The 24,845-nt window shown below is 37.8% G+C and overlaps 1 protein-coding gene and 1 long non-coding RNA gene across 3 annotated transcripts in view; both read left to right on the top strand.

Moving 5' to 3' along the window:
- GOLPH3 (golgi phosphoprotein 3) overlaps nucleotides 1–24,845 on the top strand; it is a 52,845-nt gene that overhangs the window by 2,877 nt on the left and 25,123 nt on the right. The gene's annotated exons all lie outside the window — the stretch shown is intronic.
- Nucleotides 38–12,171, top strand: LOC309624478. The gene is made up of 2 exons (XR_014241961.1): nucleotides 38–148; nucleotides 209–12,171. It is a non-coding gene; the product is annotated as an uncharacterized lncRNA (long non-coding RNA).

The following is a 24,845-nucleotide window of genomic DNA, read 5'->3' as shown; positions in this document are numbered from 1 at the left end:
AAAATTTACTTATTTATTTTTGGCTGTGTTGGGTCTTCGTTGCTGCGCGCGGGCTTTCTCTAGCTGCAGCGAGCGGGGGCTGCTCTTCGTTGCGGTGCGTGGGCTTCTCATTGCGGTGGCTTGTCTTGTTGTGGAGCACGGGCTCTAGGTGCGCGGGCTTCAGTAGCTGTGGAGCACAGGCTCAGTAGTTGTGGCTCGCGGGCTCTAGAGCGCAGGCTCAGGAGTTGCGGTGCACGGGCTTAGTTGCTCCGCGGCATGTGGGATCTTCCCGGACCAGGGCTCGAACCCGTGTCCCCTGCATTGGGAGGCGGATTCGTAACCACTGCGCCACCAGGGAAGTCCCCTTACTAAGTTTAATATTAACAAATTGTAAACTTTACCTGTAATATATACAGCTTAATAAATTCACTGCTTTAACTTTTTATTATTTTAACTTAGTGTCCATCTTTGTTATATTTCTGGGTACTTTAAAGATATTTAAAAGCTAAATTCAAAGGTTAGGTTTGTCATTAATGATGGACACATTTTATATATATGTGAGCTAACCTTACTTGAAATCAGAACAAGAAGAATTTTAAAGAAATTGTGAGAGGTGAAATTAGTTTGACTTTTCAAAAATGCTGGGACTTATGGTTTGTTAAAAATGCTTTTTGTTGAATAATAAACCCACAGAAAAGTGCACGAGTGTGAAGAATTTTTGCAAATTGAACACACCTGTTGAACCAGCACCTAGATCAAGAAACAACATGACCAGCTCTCCAGAAGCCCTGCTTGATTTCCTTTTCCAGTCACTGCCTGGTCCTCAAGGGTTATTACCACTGGCTTGACTTTAGAATTCAGCATAGAATAATTTTGCCTATTTTTGTACTTTGATTTGTGTCTCTTGTAAAGCAAGGTTTGTGAGCTTCATCCATATTGTGTGAGGTTGTCATTTGTTCATTCTCATTGTATTATCAGCTTACTTTTAACACATTTACAATCTATAATATTAAAATTATTTTCACTCATATCCCCAACCCAGTATTCTCTCCCTCAGCCCTCTGCTGAACGGAAGGCTCAGCTTGCCTGCCGGTAAGCAGATGGTCTGGCTTCAGATTACCTATCAGGGATGACTCTAAAGTCACTGTGAGTTTCATTTCAGATTTTTTACCAATGATTTTCCTTTCTGTCTTTCATTAAAACACCAATGCCTGGGCCCCTCTGGGGATTCCGATGCTCAGTCTGGGCAGAGGGCATAGGTATTGAAGTAAGTTGTCAGAGATCACAGCAAGGATGGCAGATGGGTTTAAACTTGAATTCAACTTCCAAATAATTAGCAAGATTTCTGCTGTCTCCCCTGTAGTTGAGAGGAAGGGACAGCAAACAAGCTAGGTATTTTTTTCCTCCCAACTCTTTGATTTTTCCATAGGTGCCTCCAGTAGTTAGTGTTTTCAGAATGCCTCATTGAGAATTATGTGAAATAACTGGTGTCATATACTGTTAAATATCTTTATTCATGACAAATCTTAGTGCTTTAAAGTTGGATTTGATTACTTTAAACGGCCAGGTATAATTTAGAGTGTGCATGTGGAATAGCAGAGTGGAAAGAGGCGGTATAGTATAGTCCTGGTCTGAGGTGTATCCTTTGTTTTACATGTTATTTGATCTGTGAGCCTCAAAGCTCTCTAAAATGGAGAGAGACGTAGACCTCTCCTATGGTTCTGATTGGACTGCTGCGGACATTTATTGTTTTACTCTCCACCTTGTCCTTTCTAGGTTTTGTCTTGTTTTTAGGGTGTTCCCATTGGATGTATTTCCAGGATGCACTGTTGAAGCATTTACCCTTTCCCTTTTGTGGTGCAGTCCGACCTAGACTTGTCCAACCAGACATTTTCTCCTGGGGCTTTGGATCTTGAGAACAGAACAGCAGGCTTGTGGGGTTTTTTGGAGACCTATCAGAGGAGTGTCAGTGTGTGGGTCAGAGTGGTCTCTGACTTGGGTCCTTTAGCTTCTTTCTCCCTAGCCCTTTGGTGCTTGTCTTTCCCATCCCGATTTTCCAGACACCTTTCAATTTTGTAAGCTTTAGGAACCTTCCAGTAAAGTCCCTCTTTAAAGAAAGCCAGAGTCAATTATTAATGTTTTTAATGCTTGCAGATAAGAACCTTAATGTGATAATTTAACTCTGTATCTTGAAAAATAAGTAAGTGCTTGAGCTGGATAATACACACTTAGGGTAAAATAGTTAAGTTTAACTAAAATGATGGAACTGACTTTTGTGTGGCTTTTAAATTGGCTCCAAAGATTGATACCAGAGTGTTCCATTTTTGGAGTGAGTTTCCCAAGGTCGCTACTTTGAAATACAATACTTATCAAGGTGGATAACTTTGTTTTTTTTTTTTTAAATTCTCCTTTCTATACATGCAGTAATACACACCATCTCTGGATATCAAATCTGTTAATGAGAAATTTATTTAACAAATATTCAGTATTTAAAGGTGTGCTAAGATTTCAGTAAATTAAAGTATAATAAAGACTTCAGAGTTTTGGAATTTTGTTATTCCTTTAATACAATTAATATGCTGTTCATATTTTTGAAAGATTTGAGTTTTCATTTATTTTTTTCAGGTGTATTTAAGAGTAAGTACACACATAAGAGATATACAGGAATCTCAAAAATTAGTTTTTGGAGGTCATTGAACCACTTGATTGTATCTTTTAAACAAGATTTTATGTTAGTGAAGTTACTTTTCAGTGCTTCAGGGTCCTTTCACAGTGTGGCCAAAACATTCACTGATTCATTTTATAAGTCATACTAATATTTGATATTTATTAATTTTAAACCATCTGAGCATTCCTGTATGGATCATTTGAGATTATCTTGTAGAATTTTACTTTGAAATTATTTTGATCAAATATTTGGAGAGTTTTTCTGATGTTTAAAGAGATAACCTATTACAGTAAGTGTCAGCTTACATGTAAATCTCAAAAGACCCTAAATGCATTATGCTTGTCCAGTTATGTTGTGTTAAACCTTTGGCCCAAGCAAACTTTCCCTACTTTGTATCAGCATACTTTTTCTGCTATTAATCAGAGTAAATTGTATCATTCAGAGTTGCTGTAGTCTTTGTTTAGGGGATTTTATTTTCATGCTAGTTTCCTTTTGAAGCAGCACAAAGAGACTGCTGGTCCCCCGTTTCTTCCACTTAATAAGTGTAGTGACAGGTGACAAAGGTGGGAGCTTGGCTTCATTTTGGAATTGATGTTAGTGGCTTTAGGTTTCCCTGATCAAAGCTTGAAAGACTGCAACATGTTTCAAAAGTATTGTAGAGTGTTATAATGTAATTTAGTAAATCTTGGGGTTTTAATTTAGGTATTACAGGTAAGTATGTAAAATAGGCTGTTATTTTATTCATATTATCTCATCTTATTAGTTGTTTGGTAAACATCTGATCTGCAAGAATACAATTAATATTAAAGTATATTACATTGCCAGAAAGAATGCTTCTTGTAAATATATTTTTAAGCTGATGAAAAAGTTAAATTTTAAATGAAAAAAAGACCTTATTTTTAAACTTAATAAATTGTGTATAGTTTACATATTCCTTTAATAAGGAAAGTTCTTAAATTGGAGTCAAAGGATGGAGTTTCAAAGTCTGTAAAACGTTCTGCAGTTGTGTGTGTTGTATGTGTGTATTTTTCTGGAGAAAGAGAACATAGCCTTCATCAGATACTCAAAGCATTTAGTGAACCAGAAGGTTAAAAATTATCTAATAGAAAAAAAAAAATTATCTAATAGAAACTGTTTCTTTGTTTAAGTTTTTTGTTTTGGCTGTGTTTTGTCTTTTTTTTCCTCTTGAAAATTGACTACAGAAAATTTCAGGTTTCAGGGTTGTGGTGGGTTGGATTTTCAGTTCTGTGAGATTTGAGATAGGAAGCCAGCATTTCTGTAGCCTGGTCTTTCTACCACATGTAGAATTCTAATACCTTCCATGCATTGATCAAATGTTTATTGAGCCAAGCCCTCGACGAGGTGCAAGCACTAGGAAGAAGTTCTCTATCTTCAAGCCCATTTCATTTTGTTCTGTGGGTCAAAACTCTTACAGTAAACTAAAAAACTAAATTGTGTTGCAGTCGTAGAATTTTCCCATGGTGAATATCTCAGCTTGGCATATAGCTACCATTCAGAAGATATTTACTAAGTAAATCATGTATTTTCATTTAGGGTAGTGTCATACCCAAGGGAGGGAAAATTGTTTCTGGGGGTGGTGGTGAAAAATTCTTACTTCTTCTATGTGTAGAGCATAGATACACATACCGTGTGCCATCTTACTAAAATTTTATGGGGGAGGGTGTGGTTATAGAAAAAAGCCTGAAAAAGCTTCTTTAGGGAGCAGTAATGGAAAAAAAAGTTGAGAAATAGTGAAATAAATTAATATTGAAAATACTAAGTTTGTGCTGAGTTGAGGATTAGAAATCTTTTTCTCCAATAGGACTTTTTATTGTAATAGAATTTGACTTGTAGTTCAGTAGTAGGAGGAACAATTTTAGTATACTGAACTGTAGGGAGTTGTGAGTTAAATTTTAAGAACAAAGTTATTCTTGTTGGTTGATAATGTGTAGGTAAACTCTTTGTTCCCTACTGTCTACCCTCTGCCCTGTGGAGGGACTGGAAATTAAAGGACTGCATATACATTACTAGTGGTTATTTTTACTCTGGTTTCATTTTCTAGTTCCAGTTTCTCAAATGCAACTGTTAAACAGTTTTATACTATGTTAACAAAATAAGCTCAGAAATAGCATTTTAAGAATTTAGCTTAAATTTCAGTCACTGAATTGAGCTTGTCATTTAATTTTTGTATCTATGCCCTGTTATATAAAATGGAAACAGATTTAGTTCAGTCCAACTTTTCTTTTAAAAATAAATTTATTTATTTATTTATGGCTGCATTGGGTCTTTGTTGCTGCATGTGGGCTTTCTCTAGCTGTGGCGAGTGGGGGCCACTCTTCGTTTCGGTGCACTGGCTCTAGGCGCGTGGGCTTCAGTAGTTGTGGCACTCGGGCTCAGTAGTTGTGGCTTGCGGGCTCTAGAGCGCAGGCTCAGTAGTTGTGGCGCACAGGTTTAATTGCTCTGCGGCATGTGGGATCTTCCTGGACCAGAGCTCGAACTCATGTCCCCTGCATTGGCAGGCGGATTCTCAACCACTGTGCCACCAGGGAAGCCCTAGTTCAGTCTAACTATTGAACACCTATGTGCCAGTGTCTTTGCTGGTGGTGAGGTTGCAAAGAAAAACTTCTTACCCTCAAGGAGCATCCAGTCTATATAGAAGACAGATTTGCAAATGATTCCAATAAAATAAGTTATTGACTTTAATGGAAGTACACGTTAATTGCAATAGGGACATAAGGGGGGTGCCTTGGATCAGGAATCAGAAGATTGCCATGTTTTTGATTTCCAGCCTTGCCCTTGAGTAGTTAGAAGAATTAGGATAAATGCTTTAAATTCTTAGACCCTCAGTTACCCCCTGGGCACAATGGGCCTACATTTGTGGGCTGTCCCATAACCTCTAAATTGTAGGGATCCAATGAATTGGCATATGTGCAAGTGCTTTAAAAACTGCAAGGTGTTGAACAAATGCAAATAGGTAATTACCTAGCCCAGAGAAGAATTAAGATTTATAGTGATCTTGACAAGTATTTAATATTTCCACTGTTTTTATTATTTCTTAACCCTCTTGTGCTTTGCTGGGCTTAGTGAACATTCTGTTCAAATGCAATTAGTTATCTGTGCTCGCTTATCTTTGTGTTTGTCCTGAACCTACAACCCGTTTTATTTTTTTGGTAATCCTTGGCATGCTGTACTGGGAAATCTGGAAACCTGAAGTACCACTTCTTATTCTTAGGCCAAGTCCAGAGTCTTCCTTGAACAATTCTTATAAGATACTGCTGACTCTCCAGAGACATCAGAAGCCTCCAAACCTCCAAAATGATAAATGATTCTAATGACAAGTAAATAAAATAACACATGTAAAGTGCCTAGCATAGTTGGTGAAGAAGTATTAGGTTTCATCATGTCTTGGCTCTAAGTCGGAAAGCTTAAAAAGGTTCTTGACCTCTTCTAACCCCTCTGGTCACCAGTTCTTCCCACCTTTCGTTGTTCCCACCTCCCATTTTTGATGCCCCTTCTCCCATTTTTTAGGGGGAAGGGTCCTTCCTGCCTAAGTTCAAGGCCAGGATCTCTTGAAGGTCTTAGGGCTGGGTCCCCTCGAAGGCATTGGCCCACAACTCTTTCTTTTTAAATTTATCTTTATTGAAACATTTTCCCCATTTCCTCCATATCTTTTAATTTACTTTTCATTTCTCCTTCACTGTAGGTCCTTTGGCTACCAAAGTGCCTTCCCTGAGGAGGTTGAGAGTGGGGAAAGACGTGGGAATAACAATTTCCAAAATTGCACCAAATTATAAAATTGTGCTTTGTGCAAGGTTTTGTTAAATGGGACTAGGAATGAAGTAAAGTAACAAGAAAAGTCTTAGTCTTCACAAGTTTATAGTCCAGTAGTGGGGAGATAAGGCACTTGAGAATTAAAGTAACAGTGTAAAGTAGTACTGTCCTAAGTGCCAGTTGGGTAATAGAAGACAGTACATTTTTGGTTCAGAGGAAGTAGTGAATTAGGCTGAGGCTGTCCCGGAAAGTGTCAGAAGCAGTGGGGAGTTGGGCCGGACATTGCACTATTTACAGAAGAAGGGGCATTTCAGTCTAGGAGAGTAGGGGGAGCTAGGGCTTGGAACAGAACCTCCTGGGGAATTCTATTCACAAAGTACTTTGAAGCTGACTGGAAATTGGTTTTGGGATTAACTTCCATTTGATTGTCACAAATAGTCTTTTAAGATGGCGTCTATGAAATTCTAAAAGTTAAAAAATTGTTTTAACATATGTTTTAGTGATCTTCAAAAATATTTCATATGTTTAGAAATTGTTTTTAAGTTTTGAACTTATAGTATTTTGTCCATCCATCCATCCATCCTTCTCTCGCTTGTCCTCAAATAGTTGAGGATCGTTTATGCTCTGGGCAGTGTCCCTAGTGCTGGGCTAGAAACTATTAAAATGGTTCCCTCGTACAGTCTCCATAGTCTTAACTGTGACTGATAGGTCTAAAAGAATAAAAGGAAAGGTTTTTTTTCAACTTTTTTTATTGTGGTAAAATATACATAACGTTTACTGTTTCCGCCATTTTAAAGTGTACAACTCAGTGGTGTTAAGGACCTTCACATTGTTGTGAATGTTGCAACCATCATCACGATTCCTTTCCAAACTGCAACTCTTACCCATTAGCTAACTGCTCCTTTCCCCCTCCCCCTAGCCTCTGGTAACCCTCATTCCATTCTGCTTTCTCTCTCTGAATTTGACTCTTCTAGATACTTTGTTAAGTAGAATTGTACATCTGACCTTTTGTGTCTGACTATTTTACTTAGCATAAATGTTTTCAGGGTTCATTCAGGTTGTAGCATGTATCAGAATTTCATTCTTTTTTAAGGCTGAATAATATTCCATTATATGTATGTACCACAGTTTGTTCTATCCATTCAACTATCATGGACATTTTGGTTGTTTCTGCTTTTAAGCTATTGTGAATAAGGCTGCTTTTGGAACATTGTTGTTTGAGTTGTTTGAGTCCCTGCTTCAATTCTTTTGGAGATATACCTAGAAGTGGGATTGCTGGATCACATGGTAATTCTGTGTTTAATCTTCTTGAGGAACTACCATACTGTTTTCCACAGTAGCTGCACCATTTTACATTCCCAGCAGCAGTGCACAAGGATTGCAATTTCTCCACATCCTGGCTGTCACTTGCTATTTTCTGGTTTTTTGGGTTTTTAAAAAAAATTTATTTATTTTTGGCTGCATTGGGTCTTCGTTGCTGCACGCGGGCTTTCTCTAGTTGCGGTGAGCGTGGGCTACTCTTCATTGCGGTGCACGTGCTTCTCATTGCAGTGGCTTCTCTTGCTGCGGAGCACGGGCTCTAGGTGCACGGGCTTTAGTAGTTGTGGCACATGGGCTCAGTAGTTGTGGCTCCTGGACTTAGTAGTTGTGGCACACGGGCTTAGTTGCTCTGCAGCATGTGGGATCTTCCTGGACCAGGGATCGAACCTGTGTCCCCTGCATTGGTAGGCAGACTCTTAACCACTGCACCACCAGGGAAGTCCCTTTTGCCCATTTTTTAATCAGTTTTTGTTGTTGTTGTTGAGTTTTAGAAGTTCTTTATATATTGAGATACTAATCTCTTATCAGATGCAGGCATACCTTGTCTTGTTTTATTGTACTTCACTTTATTAAGTGCTTCACAGATATTGCATTTTTTTTTAAATTGATAGTTTGTGGCAACCCTGTGTTGTCAGATGATTAAGTGTAAACATAACTTTTATATGCACAGAAAATTTGTGTGACTTGCTTTATTGTGATATTTGCTTTATTTCAGTGGTCTGGAACTGAACCCACAATATCTCTGAGGTATGCCTATATGTGATTTGCAAATATTTTCTCCCAGTCAGTGGGTTGCCTTTTTGCTTTGTTGATAGTGTCCTTTAATGATGAAGTGTAATTTATTTTTTTCTTTTTTTTTTGCCTGTACTTTTGGTGTCATATTCAATAATTCATTTCCAAATTCAGTGTCATGAAGCTTTTCTGTTGTTTTCTTCTATAAGTTTTATAGTTTTAATTCTTAATTTGAGGTCTTTGATTGATTATGAGTTAGTTTTTGTGTAGGATACAAGGTAAGGGTCCAAATTCATTCTTTTACATGTGGATATCCAATTTTCTCAGCACCATTTGCTGAGAAGACTGTTCTTTCTTTATTGAATGGTCTTGGCCTCCTTGTCAAAATCATATGATCATACATGTGAGGGTTTATTTCTGGGCTCTCTAATCTATTCCATTGGCCTAATGTCTATCTTTATGCCAGTACAACATTGTTTTGATTACCATGGCTTTGTAATAAGTTTTTTTTTAATTTTTATTTTTTTAATAAATTTATTTATTTTTGGCTGCATTGGGTTTTTGTTGCTGTGTGCGGGCTTTCTCTAGTTGGGGCGAGCGGGGGCTTCTCTTCATTGCGGTGCACGGGCTTCTCATTGCGGTGGCTTCTCTTGTTGTGGAGCAGGGGCTCTAGGTGTGGGGGCTTCAGTAGTTGTGGCTCGTGGGCTCTAGAGTGCAGGCTCAGTAGTTGTGCACGGGTTCAGTTGCTCTGTGGCATGTGGGATCTTCCTGGACCAGGGCTCGAAACCGTGTCCTCTGCATTGGCAGGCAGATTCTTAACCACTGTGCCACCAGGGAAGTCCCTGTAATAAGTTTTGAAATCAGAAAGTGTGAATCCTCTAACTTTGTTCAAGCTGTAAATTTTTGAAAATGAAACTAGATATTAAAAGAATTATCTGTCTGCCTAAATAGTTAGAGGCCTTGAAAAGAGCTCAGAGGTCTCATTTAGACAGTCCCTTGTAGTCTGTTCACTCTCTTGTCTTTTTTGTCTGTCTGCAGATTTGTACTGGGTTGTAAGTGCCTTTAGGAAATGCAAAAGGAGAGGTCCAGTAACTTATTTATTGGGTTGGCCAAAAAGTTTGTTCAGGTTTTTCTGTAAAATGTTATAGAAAAACCTGAACGAATTTTTGGCCAACCCAATATTTCTATCTAACCTTTATGCTTCAGTAGGCAGTTGCAAATTTGGTGTTCAGGAGATGTTCGGACTGGAAATGGAGATTTGGGAGTTGCATCTTTGCACTAAGATGTTCTGCATTCCTTGTCGGAGCCCATACGCTTGCAGCCACACAGTTGCTAGGTCAGACTCTACAGCCTTCTCTCTTTCGCCATCCACATCTACTAGGTGACTCAGTCTACATTCTCGGAATTAGTTGTTTGAATTTGTCTTCTCTCCATTCTCAGGGCCACTGCCTTAGTTCAGGTCCTCATTATTCTCTGCAGTGACAATTTAAAATCTTCACCACTCCCTTAAAGTCTCTTGTTTTACTCCTTCCTTGCTCTGAGCCTACAAATAGAGGAGTCCCTCACCTGTCTTCCCCTGTCTACCTTTATCTGCAGCTCTTCTGTTCAGTTGCAGGGTAAGTGGCCTTCTCGTAGGCTGATCGCCTGCTCTCACCCCAGTATGCACTCTGCTTCTTTGGGGTTCTTGCTCTTTCAACTCTTGTGTCTCCTTTTCCTGCATCCACCCATCTCCTCCAGTAACCACACACTGCCGATTGAAGCTTTGTCGTGACTTTACTTTCCCCATTTCCTTTGTGGGTATGTTCTGATTATAAACTTTGTTATTAGAAACTCTGCCTTCAGTAGAATTGGTATTGAAGAGGGTTTGTGTTTTTGTATGTTTTTTTCACTGTTTGGTGGGGGAAGTAGCTCTTCTCTTACCTCCAGATTTCTTTGATCACATTTTGGCGGATGCCTTTGCCTCATCTGTGGAACAGTGGCAGCCTTTTTCTATTCCCCTGCAATTCAGGGGAAATTAAAAAACATCTTAATAGCTGGTAAGAAAAGAGAATTCCTTTGAAGGAAGGAACTCCTTATGTGGGCTCTTACCTAGATTTCATGAGGAAGGGAAAAGTGACTCTGTCATCAGTGGTAGAGTGGGTAGGAGTGCTCGGTGCTGTGGGGACCGGGGCAAGTGAAGAAGACCTGAAGTTGGGGGGTGTCACTGAAGAAGGATGTTGGAAATGGAAGGGAACACTTTAGGGAGATAAGTTTTGAGCAGATTTTTTTTTTCTTTCTTTTTTAATTTTTATTTTTGTTGCGTTGGGTCTTCGTTGCTGTGTGCGGGCTTTCTCTAGTTGCGGCGAGCAGGGGCTACTCTTTGTAGCGGTGCGTGGGCTTCTCATTGTGGTGGCTTCTCTTGTTGTGGAGCACGGGCTCTAGGTGCATGGGCTTCAGTAGTTGTGGCACGTGGGCTCAGTAGTCGTGGCTTACGGGCTCTAGAGCTCAGGCTCAGTAGTTGTGGTGCACGGGCTCAGTTGCTCCGCGGCATGTGGGATCTTCCCGGACCAGGGCTCGAACCCGTGTCCCCTGCATTGGCAGGCAGATTCTTAACCACTGCACCACCAGGGAAGCCCCACTGAGCAGAATTTTGAATGAGATGTGGCACCTGACTTGATAGGAAACTAGCATTCTAGATGGGATATATTATGAGAGGATATATATGTGAAAATAACTAGATGGGAAAGTTATCTTTCTAAAAATGTTATTATTTTACACAGCTGAAGAAGAAAATCTGAGTCGTCTAATAATGAGAACTGAGCTATGAGGGGGATTGTGCGTAGACTAGGGAAAATAAAAAGTCATTCGTCCCTTAGGACCTTTACACATAAGTTGGCAATGATGTTGGAGGCAGTTGGAGGTCTTAAAGATAGCAGGAATAATGTAAACTGGATTTTTGGAACGGCATTTCTTTTAAGTGAAGAGAGGATTGGCAGATGGAAAAGCTAGAGGCAGGAAGGTTTGTAGTAGGCTTGAAGTTACTAGAATTTGTGAAATTTGGTGCCTGGATCTTGGATGAAGAGGGAACAGGACAGATCAGAAAGATAATTATTATAGAAGAATTATTTGGATTTAATTACCATTAAAGCTTAGAGAGGAGAAAAGATAATTGGTTTGAGTTTAAAGAACCAATAGGTAGTAATATTGTCTTAATTATTTTCTTATACAAGTCTATGCTCATTGTTGAAAAAGATTTAGAAAATATAGATTACAAAAGAGAAAAATAAAATCCATAATTCAACTTCTGTTCCTTCAACAAGCATTTATGGAGTGTCTCCTATATAGTAGGCACCGTACTAAGGAAGACAGAGACATATGTAAACACATACAGATAGGTACATATATGTATAAATTATACACCGTGATAGTTACTGTGAAAGAAAATCAGAGGATGCTGTATGAGAATGGGTGTTGAGGGGAGGGCACGGGGAAGAACTTTCCAAGGAAATAATATTTAGGCTGAGACCCAAAGAATGGATAGCTGCCAAATCCAGTGAAGACAGACTAGTATGTTTCAAGGCCCTGAGGTGATAAAGAGCTTGGTTTGGCTTGAGGAACTGAAAGATGGTTCAAGGCAGGAGTGGAGCGATAGGGAGAAAGACCTGAGATGATGATAGAGTGCCAGAACATAGAGTCCTTACACATCAGGTTAAGGATTTTGTGTATTATGCTGAGAGCAATTGGGGAACCATTGACGGATTCGGGGAGTGGTATACCCAATCTTTATTTTAAAGAAAAGTTCTGTGTGGAGAACGGATTGAACAATGGCAAGAAGTGGAAGTTGGGTGGTAATATTTTGGTATTACATTATTCTTCCAGTCCTATTTTAAACAAGTTTACCTATGTTTATTTTTTTACTAAACAAAAGAAATCTCATTCCAGTACTGTTTTGTAACCCCTTTTCTGTTAATGATGCATAGTGACCACCTTCCCGTGTTAGTAAATAGGATCTTTCCAGTGAGAAATAAGGTGCTCCATTATTTGCCATGACTGCATGATAGAACATATTATTTGATGTACCCTAATTAGTAGGGGTGTATTATAAATATGGTCATGCTGTGGACCTTCATCCTTTATTTATTTTTCTCTCTAATGGCCTGGAAATCACATTATTACTTTTTTTAGGCCTTCGTGTTTGTATTTGCAGATTCTTCTATATAGGGTCTCCCTTTTTCCACCTGGCAGCCATTTCTTACCCATCTCTTGATGCCCAGCTGAAGCTCTTTTTGCCTTATTCTAATCCCCAAGGCACCGTTTGTTGCTCTCATATGCCTTTTCCTTATCATTGTGTACACCTAGCACAATGTCTAGAATGCTGTAGTTGTTTATACATGTGTGTTAGTCTGCTGGGGTTGCCATAACAAAATACCAACAGAATTAGTTTAAACAGCAGAAATTCCTTTTCTCACGGTCCTGGAGGCTAGATGCTTCCATGGTTGGGTTCTGGTGAGGTTCCTCTTGCTGTGTCTTCACATGGCAGAGGGAGACAGCAAAATCTCTTGTATGTTATCCTATAAGAGCACTAATCTCATCTTGGGACCCCACCTCCATGACCTCATCTCAACCTAATTATGTGCCGAGGCATTGTTTCCATATACCATCATATGAGAGTTAGGGCTTCAACATGTGAATTTGGGAGGGGGGGGTTCCTCTTCCGTTCATAGCATGTTTTTTGTAGCAAGGAATGAATGGATGTCATTTTATTCCTATCAGTATTATGATATTTATCACATTGAATTATAATGATTATTTTTTTCTTTTCATTTTGTGCCTTGTATCTTGGTCATCTTTATCACTTCTGCTTAGCAATATCTTGGTATTCAATAGGTGTTTATTGAATTAAAATTATATTTTTGTTATTTCAAGAATTTGAAAATTATTTTTTTACTTTATGTACTTTTAAACTTTATGTAACTTAGTGCCTTTGCCTACCAAATGGGATTGTTTTTTTGTTAGGAAAAACAGAGGCAGAGGCCAACATCTAATAAATAAATTGTGTTATGGTGACTTGATAGAAAACTTAAATGCTTTTATTATTCTATATGCTTTCCAAAATGTACTCAGCTTAAAATACTGACAGTGTAATGTAGAGGTGAAAGTACTGTGTCTAGAGTCACATGAGGCTTGAGGTACAACTGCTTGAGGTATAACTGCTGATTCTGGAGTGTGAACATGATTATACTTCTTGATTTATCTGAACTTCAGATTCTTCTAATAATACTTTACTGGGTTATTGTGAGACGAGGTGATAATTTACATATGTGAAAATAGTTTTGCAAACTGAAATGTTGCTGTGTTTACTAACTAAAACCTTCATGTTTCCTAGGGAAGAATTAAGAATATGGAATTATAGTTAGGTCTTGTTAATAAGATGCTGTAAAATATACTGGTTAAAACTTTGCTAGGGAATTCCCTGACGGTCCAGTGGTTAGGACTCCACACTCTCACTGCCGAGGGCCCCGGTTCAGCCCCTGTTCGGGGAACTAAAATCCCACAATCCGCGCGGCGTGGCCAAAAAAAACCCCAAACAAACAAACAAACAAACAAAAAACTTTGCTAGTCAAAAGTCTGTGCATTTTTGCCAGAAATCCTTTTAAAAAATTTATTTGCTTGAGAGGAAGTCAGTTTCTGCTCACACTTTTTGTGCTGTCTGCAGTGAACAATGGCAGGCGTGGAAGGAAAAATGAGTAATATTCTTTTCCATTTTCATGGAGGCTGAAAGGAAGCATTTGTGGATCATGCATTAGACAGACCGGACTTGGAAGGCAAGACAGAATGAGAGCTAGGGCTTTAGAGCTAGGGAGACCAGTTTCAGTTCCAACTTTGCCACTCGGTAACTGGCAGGTCCCTTAATTCCCTTGAGCCTCGGTTTCATTATCTTGTGAAAATGGAGGAATAAATCCTACTTTACTAGGTCTTCTAAGGATTAGATAATGGTGCTCATTAAATGCTTAGCCTAGTTTTAATTTATAGTAGTACCCGGTGTATGACAAACTGTGTGCACATTGGAAGAAAAAAGGATTTGGGGAGGATATGTTCCAAATGTTAATAGAAGTTACCCTTGAGGGAGTGGGGGATGGATGGAAGGGAAGGGAGGAGGTGGGGACTTTAATTTTCCCTCATGCGGTGCTATTGGAAAAACATTTTAAACAAGCAGGAGTGACTGAGACGTCTCAAGAAGAGTGTATAAATGAGATAAGAAAAGGCCACTTAGCAATACGACACACTCAAGGAATAGGTAGAAGAGTAACCTTTAAAAGCCTGAACAAGAGCTGCAGCGGAAAACTGGAGCATGGTGTTGGGGAAGCCAGGGGCCGAGGAGGGAAAGTCAACAGCATTAGCTTTTGTGGGCGGTTACTCAAGAGAACTGTAGCTCTTGTTGAGAACTGTATCAGATTGCATGGGTTGGGAAGTGAAAGGGAAGTGGTGGAGACTTATTTTTTTGACTATACTTTCAAGGAGTTTGCGGTGAATGGGAGGAAAATAGGGCCATGTTGGCCCTTGACTGTCTCTTTCTCTTGATGGGCAAACCGGAGGATGTTTGAATGTCACTAGAAGATGCCAGCATATATGTGAGAGGTTTAAACTATTTTAGGAGGGCAGGACTTGTGAGCAAAGATACTTCTTGAGGTGGGAGAGAATGGGTAGAAGGATCAGCCTTAGGCAGCTTTCCTGTCGTAACCAGACAAAAGAAGGTGTGTGGACCGTGAAGTTGAGTTTATTGGTGTGGTTCATTGCTGGAGGTTGAGGTTGTTCCCATCTGATGGTATTTACTTCCTATGGTGTTCCCTGCTGAAAATGAGTTGAGTTGAGATTTGAGGGGAATGTGGTTTTGAAACAGCTGCTATGGAGAGTGGTAAGAGGTTTGACTAGGGAAACGTAGAAGGATTTGCCAGGATGGGCTTAGTTTAAGTTGTACTGAGATTGCAAGACATCTTTTTTCCACCAGCATTTCAGAAGCACAGGTACAGAAAGGAGAAAGTGGACAGCTGGATTGATCCGTTGGAGTTTTGGTAGGAGGATGCAATGGAGGAAAAATAGTTGAAAATGCCTTCAGGAAATGAGCAGGAGTGTAGTTGAAGTGGTGTGCTTGGGGCTTATTTTCCCTATTGTGGATTTGGGAGCGATGGTAATGGTACTTGCCTCGGAGGGTTGTGGAGGTTTAAATGAACTACTTAGAATAGTAATTGGCACAGAATGAGTGCCCAGTAAATGACTGTTGGGCTGGCTGGAGATGAGCGTGAGAATGGAGGAGACTGATGTGAAGAAGGGAGGGAGGCTTGGGTTTGGAGTCTGCACAGAACTGAGAAAGAATCGTACATAGATTGAATTTATTACTTGGATTGGGTTCTAACAGAGCGGTTCTTGGTTCAAGACTGGTATCCACGTTCCCAGGGAATAGATTGGTCCTTAGCCTGGAGGCAGTGGTGGAATTGATGGTAAAATGCTTGGATGGGAAAAGTAATTACTTTTAACAACCTATAACTGAAAGTTATCTACTATTTACAATTACGGATATAGGCAAGCTGAAGTAGTTTTAGTGGTATCTGTGAGTTTGTCACCAATAGAAACCAGAGATATTATCATATCACATTACATTTATTGATATTTAGACATCTTACATTACTGTCTGCTCATCACTATGTTGGAATTATACTTGCTGCTAGAATTTGTTGTTTAATGTGCTAATAAAGAAGCACATGAATTGTTATCACAAATTTATTTTAAATATTGTAATACTTTCTATCTGGTTTCCTTTGTAATCCTATGCATTTTATTTTATGCACTCAAAAGGCAGTATAAATACAGTAGTCTCTCAGTATCCGCCGAGCATTGGTTCCAGGAACCCACATCCCAGGGGATACCAAAATCTTTGGATGATAAAGTCCCTTATATAAAATGCTGTAGTATTTGCATATAACCTACACACATCCTCCTGTATACTCTAAATCATCTCTGTATTACTTGTAATACTTAGTGCAATATAAATGCTATGTAAATAGTTGTAAATACAATGTAAATAGGGGCAAATGCAAGTTTTGCTTTTTGGAACTTTCTTTGATTTTTTTTCCCTAATATTTTCAATCTGTGGTTGGTTGGATCCTTGGATGCAGAGGGCTGACTAAACTTAATTTTCTTTTAAGTGCTAAGTTTTAGAATAAGGAGTGAGTTAGTGTCTTAGTTACTTCCAGTGAGGTGTGGGCTTTTTTTCTTTTTTAAAACTATTACTTGTAGTTTGTTTTTTTTAAAATTTATTTATTTTATTTATTTATTTTTGGCTGCGTTGGGTCTTTGTTGCTGCGTGCAGGCTTTCTCTAGTTGCGGCGAGCGGGGGCTACTCTTCGTTGTGGTGCGCAGGATTCTCACTGTGGTGGCTTCTCTTGTTGCGGAGCACAGGCTCTAGGCACGCAGGCTTCAGTAGTTGTGGCCCGAGGGCTCAGTAGTTGTGGCTTGTGGGCTCTAGAGCACAGGCTCAGTAGTTGTGGCACACAGGCTTAGTTGCTCCGTGGCATGTGGGATCTTACTGGACCAGGGCTCAAACCCATGTCCCCTGCACTGGAAGGCATATTCTTAACCACTGCGTCACCAGGGAAGCCCCTACTTGTAGTTTTTTAATATATTCATTGTGTTTCAATCACTTGTATTAATTATTCTTTTTTATGTTCAAGTTGTCCCACCTTTGGCTTATGGGAATTCCTTTCTTTTGACTTCAGTGTTCTTTTGATTTGACTTACTAACCTTTGATAACTTCTTGCTTTCTGGTCAACACAAAAATGCCCCAGGCTCATTTTGTACATATCCTGTTTCAGACCTGGGATCAATCTTCAAGGAATCCTAGATGTTTTTCAGTGGGGAGTGAACCACAGTCTGGGTACTGGATGTCCTCAGTGTTATTGGGATGTCATTGCTTCTAGGACTTTTCAGTACACAGAGATAGAATATATTTTCTTCAAGGGATAGAGCTAGCTAGCATTTTGGGAGGAGGGAAAATCAGTTTACATGGTTTTTGATTAAAATTTAACATTATGGCTTTTTATTTCACTTACTGAATTTTATACTTGTATCTCTTTTTCTCTTAATTGAAAATCTTGGTTCCTAAAATATTAACTTAGTTGCATTGGCTTACTACATGTATTTAAATAGTTTCAAAATAATAATAATGTCAGTATTACTACGAATTGACTATTGAGTTCAGCCTAAAATTTCTTTGCAGTACTTTACTAGGATGTACAGTTAACATACTGCATTCTAAAGGCAGTTAAAATAGTTAATATTTCTTTGTGGTTGTATCACTAATTAGTATACAGTTAGATTAGTTCATTTGTTTTCACTCTTTAAAAATGTTTTTTCTGTTTTGACTATGTACAACTATATAACAACTTAGAAGTCTCATTTCCATCATCCCTTCTACCTCATTCCTTCCTCCTCCTATTGGTCATTTTTAAAACTTAGTTTGGGGTTTGTCTTTCCAGTGTTTTTGTAGCAAAATTATATGTATTCGTTCTTGCCCCTCTCCTCCATATACAAAAGGTAGCCTACCATATGTGCTGTTTGCATCTCTCTTTTTATATATTATAGCTTGAAGATTATTCCACATCATTATATAGAGATCTTCTATGGCTCCATGGTATTCCATTATGTTAATATATCTTCATATATTCATTGTTTTTATTGATGTTATTATGGATTATTTCCAAGCTTTTACTGCTTCAGGTAATGTCACACTTAATAACCATATGCATATATTGTTTCATATTTACAGGGATGTATTTTCAGAGTAGATTCCTAGAAGTAGGATTGTCAAGTTAAAGGGTGCATGTGATTTTCCTTGATTTCTGTCAGGGGTGGTATCATTTTTGCATTCCTGTCACAGTGTATTGGCCTCATCTTTGTCAACAGAATGTGGTATCAGATTTTTGGATTTTTGCCAGTCTTATTAGGTAAGCGTTGTCTCATGTAGTTTTTAAAATTGTGGTAAAATGTACATAACAAAATTCACTGTTTTAACCATTTTTAAGTTTATAGTTCAGTGACATTAAGGACATTGTCTTATTGTGCAACCATGACCACTATTCATCTCCAGAACTACTACATCATCCCATACTGAAACTCTGTACCCATTAAACGACGACTCCCCGCTCCCCCTCCCACCTGCCCCGGCCAACTACCATTCTACTTTCTGTCTATGAATTTGACTCTTCTGGGTACCTCATATAAGTGAAATCATACAGTGTTTGCCTTTTTGTGATTGGCTTATTTCACTTAGCAGACCTGGTTCATCAATGTTGTAGCATGTGTTAGAATTTCCTTTCTTTTAAAGCTGAATAATATTCTGTTGTATGTATGTGTCACATTTTGTTTATCCATTCATCTGTTGATGGACACTTGTTTTGCCCATTTTTGAATTGGGTTGTTTGTTTTTTTTGTTGTTGTTTTTTGTTTTTCTTATGTTATTTAAATGTGTGTTGTTATGAATGATACAAAGCATCTTTTCATATGTTTGAGTCATTTTCATTTCTTTTGTGAATTTACTGTTCATATCTTTGCCTTTAAAAAACTGAGTATTGATCTTATTTTCCTATAATTTTAAGGAACTAATTGTGTATTTGTGATATGTTATAAATATATTTTCCTACATTTTCATTTGTTTTTTTTTACTTTGCTTATGCTTTTGCCATGCATACTTTAAAAAAACTTGTTGTATAGTGTAGTGTATCAGTCTGTATTTCTTCTAGATTTTGAGTAATAGCTGGGAAGTTTTGTTTTTTTTCCCTCCACTCCCAGTTTATGAAGGTATTCACTCCTATTTTCTTGTAGTACTTATACTGTTTCATTTTCCATTTCAATCTCTGATCCATTTGGAGTTAATTTTGGTGTATAATATGAAGTATGGATCCGATTTTGTTTTTCTAAATGGCTATCCAATTGTTCTAATACTAATGATTAAACTGTCCATCTTTCCCTCTCATGCTGATTATGTCTTCTTTGGAGAAATGTCTATTCAGGTTCTTTGCCCATTTTTTAATTGGATTATTTGGTTTTATTTGCTGTTGAGTCGTATGAGTTCTTTATATGTTTTGGATATTAATCCCTTATCAGATATATGATTTGAGATAACACCTTCATCATATACTAGATTTCAATGTACTCTTGAGTTTATTTCTGGATTTTATTTTCTTGGTCTGTTTGTTCATGTGCCAGTATCACATTTATCTAGAGGCTCTTGGTAAATCCCATAAATTCTGATATGTTGTATTTCCATGTTTGTTTGTCTCAGGAAATTTTTTATTTCTCATTTTGTGTCTTTGATCACTTTAATATTTAAGAAGATCTCGGTGTCACATGAGAACTGGAAAATTTTCTTGTTCTCTTCTACATTATGTATAATAGTGCCAAATATCAATTTTCAGGAACCCCATTATAAATGTTTGTTTATCCTGAGATATGTTAACTTTATTCTTCAGACACTTCTTTATATTGCTATTAAGCAGTTTTAAAAATACCCTTGATGATTGACTTGCAGATGCTTTTTCGGAAATTAAAATAGATCATGTATCCTGTTTTGCCCTAAGCCACGTACTTACTCCCTTAGGGAATTCTTAACTGATTAGAATCATACTTGTAGAATGCTTGAAGTCTGTCTGTCTCATTGTGTAGAGGAGAAAATGGAGACTCAGAGAGGATATTAAATGACCTGCTTAAAATCCGCTAACAAGTCTTCCTTGTGGCTGTGGCCAGTATTCAGGTTTCTCAACATGTGGTCCATACTCGTTCTTCTTACATCTCAGTAACACTGTGTGTGTGAAGATTTTTATTACCTAATTCAATTTCTTGTTTTAGGTTTATTCTGATTTTATATTTTTTCTTGAGGTGGTTTTGGTAATTGGTGTTTTTCCAGCAATTTGAACATTTTGTCTAAATTGTCTAATTTATTGGCATAAAGTTGTTTATAGTATTCCCTTATAATCCTTTAAATTTCTGTAGGGTTGGAAGTGATGTCCCTACTGTATTTTTATTTTGGTACCTTTGTGTATCTCTCTTCCCTCTCCTTTCTTCCTCCCCTCTACTCCTGTTTTAACCTTGATCTTTTTAAAGAAACAACCTGGCTTCATTGACCTTCTCCTTCTTCTATTTTTCTGTTTTGCATTTCATTGGTTTCCATGCTGATCTTTATTATTACCTTCCCTTTGATTGCTTTGGATTTAGTTTGCTCTTTTTCTAGTTTCTTTTTTTTTTTTTTTTAATAAATTTATTTATTTATTTATTTATGGCAGTGTTGGGTCTTCGTTGCTGCGCAGGGGCTTTCTCTAGTTGTGGCGAGCGGGGGCTACTCTTTGTTGCAGTGCACGGGCTTCTCATTGTGGTGGCTTCTCTTTGTTGCAGAGCATGGGCTCTAGGCGCACGGGCTTAAGTAGTTGTGGCATGAGGGCTCAGTAGTTGTGGCTCACGGGCTTAGTTGCTCTGCGGCACATGGGATCTTCCCGGACCAGGGCTCGAACCCGTGCCCCCTGCGCTGGCAGGCAGATTCTTAACCACTGCGCCACCAGGGAAGTCCCCTTTTTCTAGTTTCTTAAGGTGGAAGATTAGTTTGTTGACTTGAGATCTTTCTTCTTTTGTAATATAGATATTTAATAAAGCTAAATTTCTAAACACTGCTTTAGAAATTTCTAAACACTGCTTTAGCTGCATCCCATAGATTTTTATATTTTGTGTTTTTATTCTCATTCAGTTCAAAATACTGCTCCCTAACTTCTTTTGTGATTTCTTTGACCCATGGATTATGTAGAAGTGACAGATTGATTCTCACATGGAGATTTCCCATATTTTATTCTGTTGATTTCTAATTTAATTCTCTTGGAGTAAAACATTTCCTATGATTTCACTCCTTTTAAATTCACTGTTTTATGGGCAGGCATATGGGGTATCTTGGAAAATAATTCAAGTGTGCTTGAAAAGAATGTGTATTTTGATGTTCTTGGTTGGAGCATTCTATAAATGTCATTTAAGTCAAATTGGTTGATATTGTTCAGTTCTGTATCTTTGGTGTTTTCTCTCTAGTTGTATCAATTATCAGTGTAGTCTTCAACTACTATTATTGTATTGTCTATTTCTCCTTTTTGTTGTCAGTTTTTGCTTCATGTATTTTGGGATTCTCTTGTTAGGTGTGTGTATGTATAAGGGTTAAATCTTCCTGATGGTTAACTTCATTATCATTATGAAATATTCCCCTTTGTCCCTCTTAATTTTTCTTACTCTGAAGTCTGCTTTGTCTCATGTTAAGATATCTATTCCAGCTTTCTTTTGATTAGTGTTTCCATGGTTTTTTAAAAAAATTCATTCTTTTAAACCTGTTTGTGTCTTTGAATCTAAACTGTCTCTTATAGACAGCATAGGTATGGTTAGATCTTTTATCTAGTCTTGGAAACTTTACCTTTGGAGTATTTGATCTAGTCACATTTAATGTGATTATTGATAGAGTTGGATTTACACCAGCCACTGTGCCCTTTGCTTTCTATGTCAAATGTCCTTTTTGTCTCTCTGTTCCACTCTTACTACCTTCTTTTGTGTTAAATAGAAAATTATACTATTTAAATTTCCTTCCTCCTCCCTTTTTCCCTCCTTCCTTTCCTCCCTCCCTACATACCTATATCCATTTGAGTTTTTTCCTTAGTAGTTGCTCTGTGGATTACAATATGCATCTTTATCATACTCTTCTTTAAAGTAATACTCACTTAATTCCAGCAAAATACAGAAACTTTGCTCCAATATATCTTCATTTACTACCCCACCTTGTGCATTATTGTCAGAAATATTATGTTTATATGTTATAACACAAACAATACTGTTTTATACTTACTGCTTTATGCAATCTTTTGCTTTTAAATGAGTTTTTAAAAGCAAAAAGAGAAAATATACAGTCTTCCTTGTTTATTTACCTTTTTTTTTGTTTGTTTATTTACCTTTGTATCTGTCTTTACTTCATATGGATTTGAAATACTGTCTGATGTTACTTTCAATTAGCAGGATTTGTAAGGCAGACCTGCTAGCAACAAATTCAGCCTTTGTTTATCTGTGAATGTTTTTGTTTCACCTTCATTTTTGAAGGGTAATTTTGCTGGGTATAGATTCTTGTTTGATAGTTTGCTTCTTTCAGCACTTTGAGTATGTTATCCTAATGCCTCCTGGTCTCCAGTATTTCTAGTGAGAAGTTATCTGGTAATTGTATTGTTCCTTTATACGTGATAAGTTGTTTTCTCTTGCTGCTTTCAATATATATTCTCTTTGTTTATGTAACAGTTTGTGATGCATCTAGGTATGATGATCTCTTTGTGTTTATCCAGCTTGGAGTTTATTGAACATCTGGATCTTAGATGAATATTTTTCACCAAATTTGTTTTCAGTTGTTATTTTTTCTGCCTTCTCCTCTTTTTGAGACTCCTGTAACTGCTGGGAGGCTTGCTTGAACATTTTAGTCTCTGAGACTTTCCTTATTTTCTTTATTCTTTTTTCCTTTTGTTCTTTAAATTCAAATTCAAGTTCATTGATTCTTTCTCTCTCATCTCAGATCTACTGTTGAGCTCCTCTAGTAAACTTTTCATTTCAGTTGTACTTTAAAAAAAAAAAAAAGTTTATTTATTTATTTTTGACTGCGTCAGGTCTTAGTTGCGGCACATGGGATCTTTTGTTGTGGCACACAGGCTTCTCTCTAGTTGTGGTGTGCGCGGGCTCAGTAGTTGTGGCGCGGGCTTAGTTGCCCTGAGGCATGTGGAATCTTAGCTCCCCGACCAGGGATGGAACCCACGTCCTCTGCCTTGGAAGGTGGGTTCCCAACCACTTGATCACCAGGGAAGTCCCTCAGTCATACTTTTTAACTAAAGAATTTCCATCTCTTTACTGAGATTCTGTATTTGATGAATCATTGTTTTTCTTAATGAGTCATTGTCATTCTTTCCTTTAAGTCTTTAAATATGGTTTCCTTTAGTTCTTTACCCGTTATTTGATAGAATGTCCCTCAGTTTGAATTTGTTTGATATATAAATGATTATTAATGTGTGTCTTAATGCTTGTGTGTTTTCTGTCTTTTAAGGTTGGGGCTGTCAGGGTTTCATTTGTATGAGATTAATTGGAATGTGGCACTTAAAGTGTAAGTGGTATTTGATAATTGCAAATCCTAATTTGTTCTTTGACAAATTGGTTAGTTGGGTTGATGGGACTGCTGTTTGTTTTCTCGTAAGCAGCTGCCCTTATTGTCATAATCACACTTAGTGGTTTTCTAATAGCAACTAAAGGTTACATTTATGCAAATTTGAATTTCTTGGCCACACATAATATTTTTTAGCCTGTGATGAATATTTTAGTTATAGTTTCTATACTTGAATTACAAAAACCTTTGCCAGATACCACTGATTTATTATTTCATTAAAGTCCTTCTGGCATTACTAAAAGTCAGTTGCTTGCAAGAACAGAAATCTCCTCCAAGTAGCCTAAGAAAAGGAGATATAGGTGAATCTCATGGAAATAAGGTTTAGGAGTACAGCCCAAAGATACAGGAATGCTTCTGTTAGGATGCCATTCTCTGTGTGTGTCTGTGTGTTCTCTGCGTGTATGTCTTGGTCTGCCTCACATTCTGTGTTCTCTCATTTCTGCTCTGCATATCTCTTTTATACCTTTCAGTTTATCATTGTTCTCTGGTTGCATTTGTGCACAATGGCCAGTGGCTTCTGAATCCACATAACCAATTACATCTCTAGTGCCCATGCGCATGTACCTGATCCAGCCTCTGTGGGCCAAGTTCAGATTCCCAGGAGGAAAACTGTAATGTGTGCATCCTGGTCCAGTTAGATGTGGCAGAGTACAGTCATCTCTTTCTGTAAAATCTGTAGTTGAGGACAAGTTTTCTAAAAGGGGGATGTGAGCCAAGAGTGGCCTCAGTACAAATTTTGGATTGAGTTTGGTAGTAAATCCCAAATGTTTTTGGAAACCTGGTATTTTCTTTTGCTGAGGAAAGTCTATGTAGAAAGCCATTTCTGAAACATTGGTCACAACAGAATTCAACATTATAGGTTGTTTTTAGTGATTTCATTTTGAAATACTTTGTGCATAAAAACAGAAACATAGCTGGTAAAATATGAAAACTCCTCTGTGTACCTTGTACATATATTGACAACTAGTAACTATTTTGAATTGTTAGGTGTTTGTAGTTTCAAAGTCTGGGCTCTTCAGGCCTGTTCTGTATGACCTCCCAATTCTGGTTTACTTTGTAGTTCTTAGATCTTTCCTTTCCTTTTCCTTTTCCTTTTCTTTTTTCCTTTTCCTTTTTCCCTTCTTCCCTCCC

Source organism: Balaenoptera borealis (assembly GCF_965194805.1).
Source record: "Balaenoptera borealis genome assembly, chromosome: 2".
Taxonomy (NCBI): domain Eukaryota; kingdom Metazoa; phylum Chordata; class Mammalia; order Artiodactyla; family Balaenopteridae; genus Balaenoptera; species Balaenoptera borealis.
Note: the sequence above shows the minus strand (reverse complement) of the source record. Positions and strands in the feature narration are given on the sequence as shown.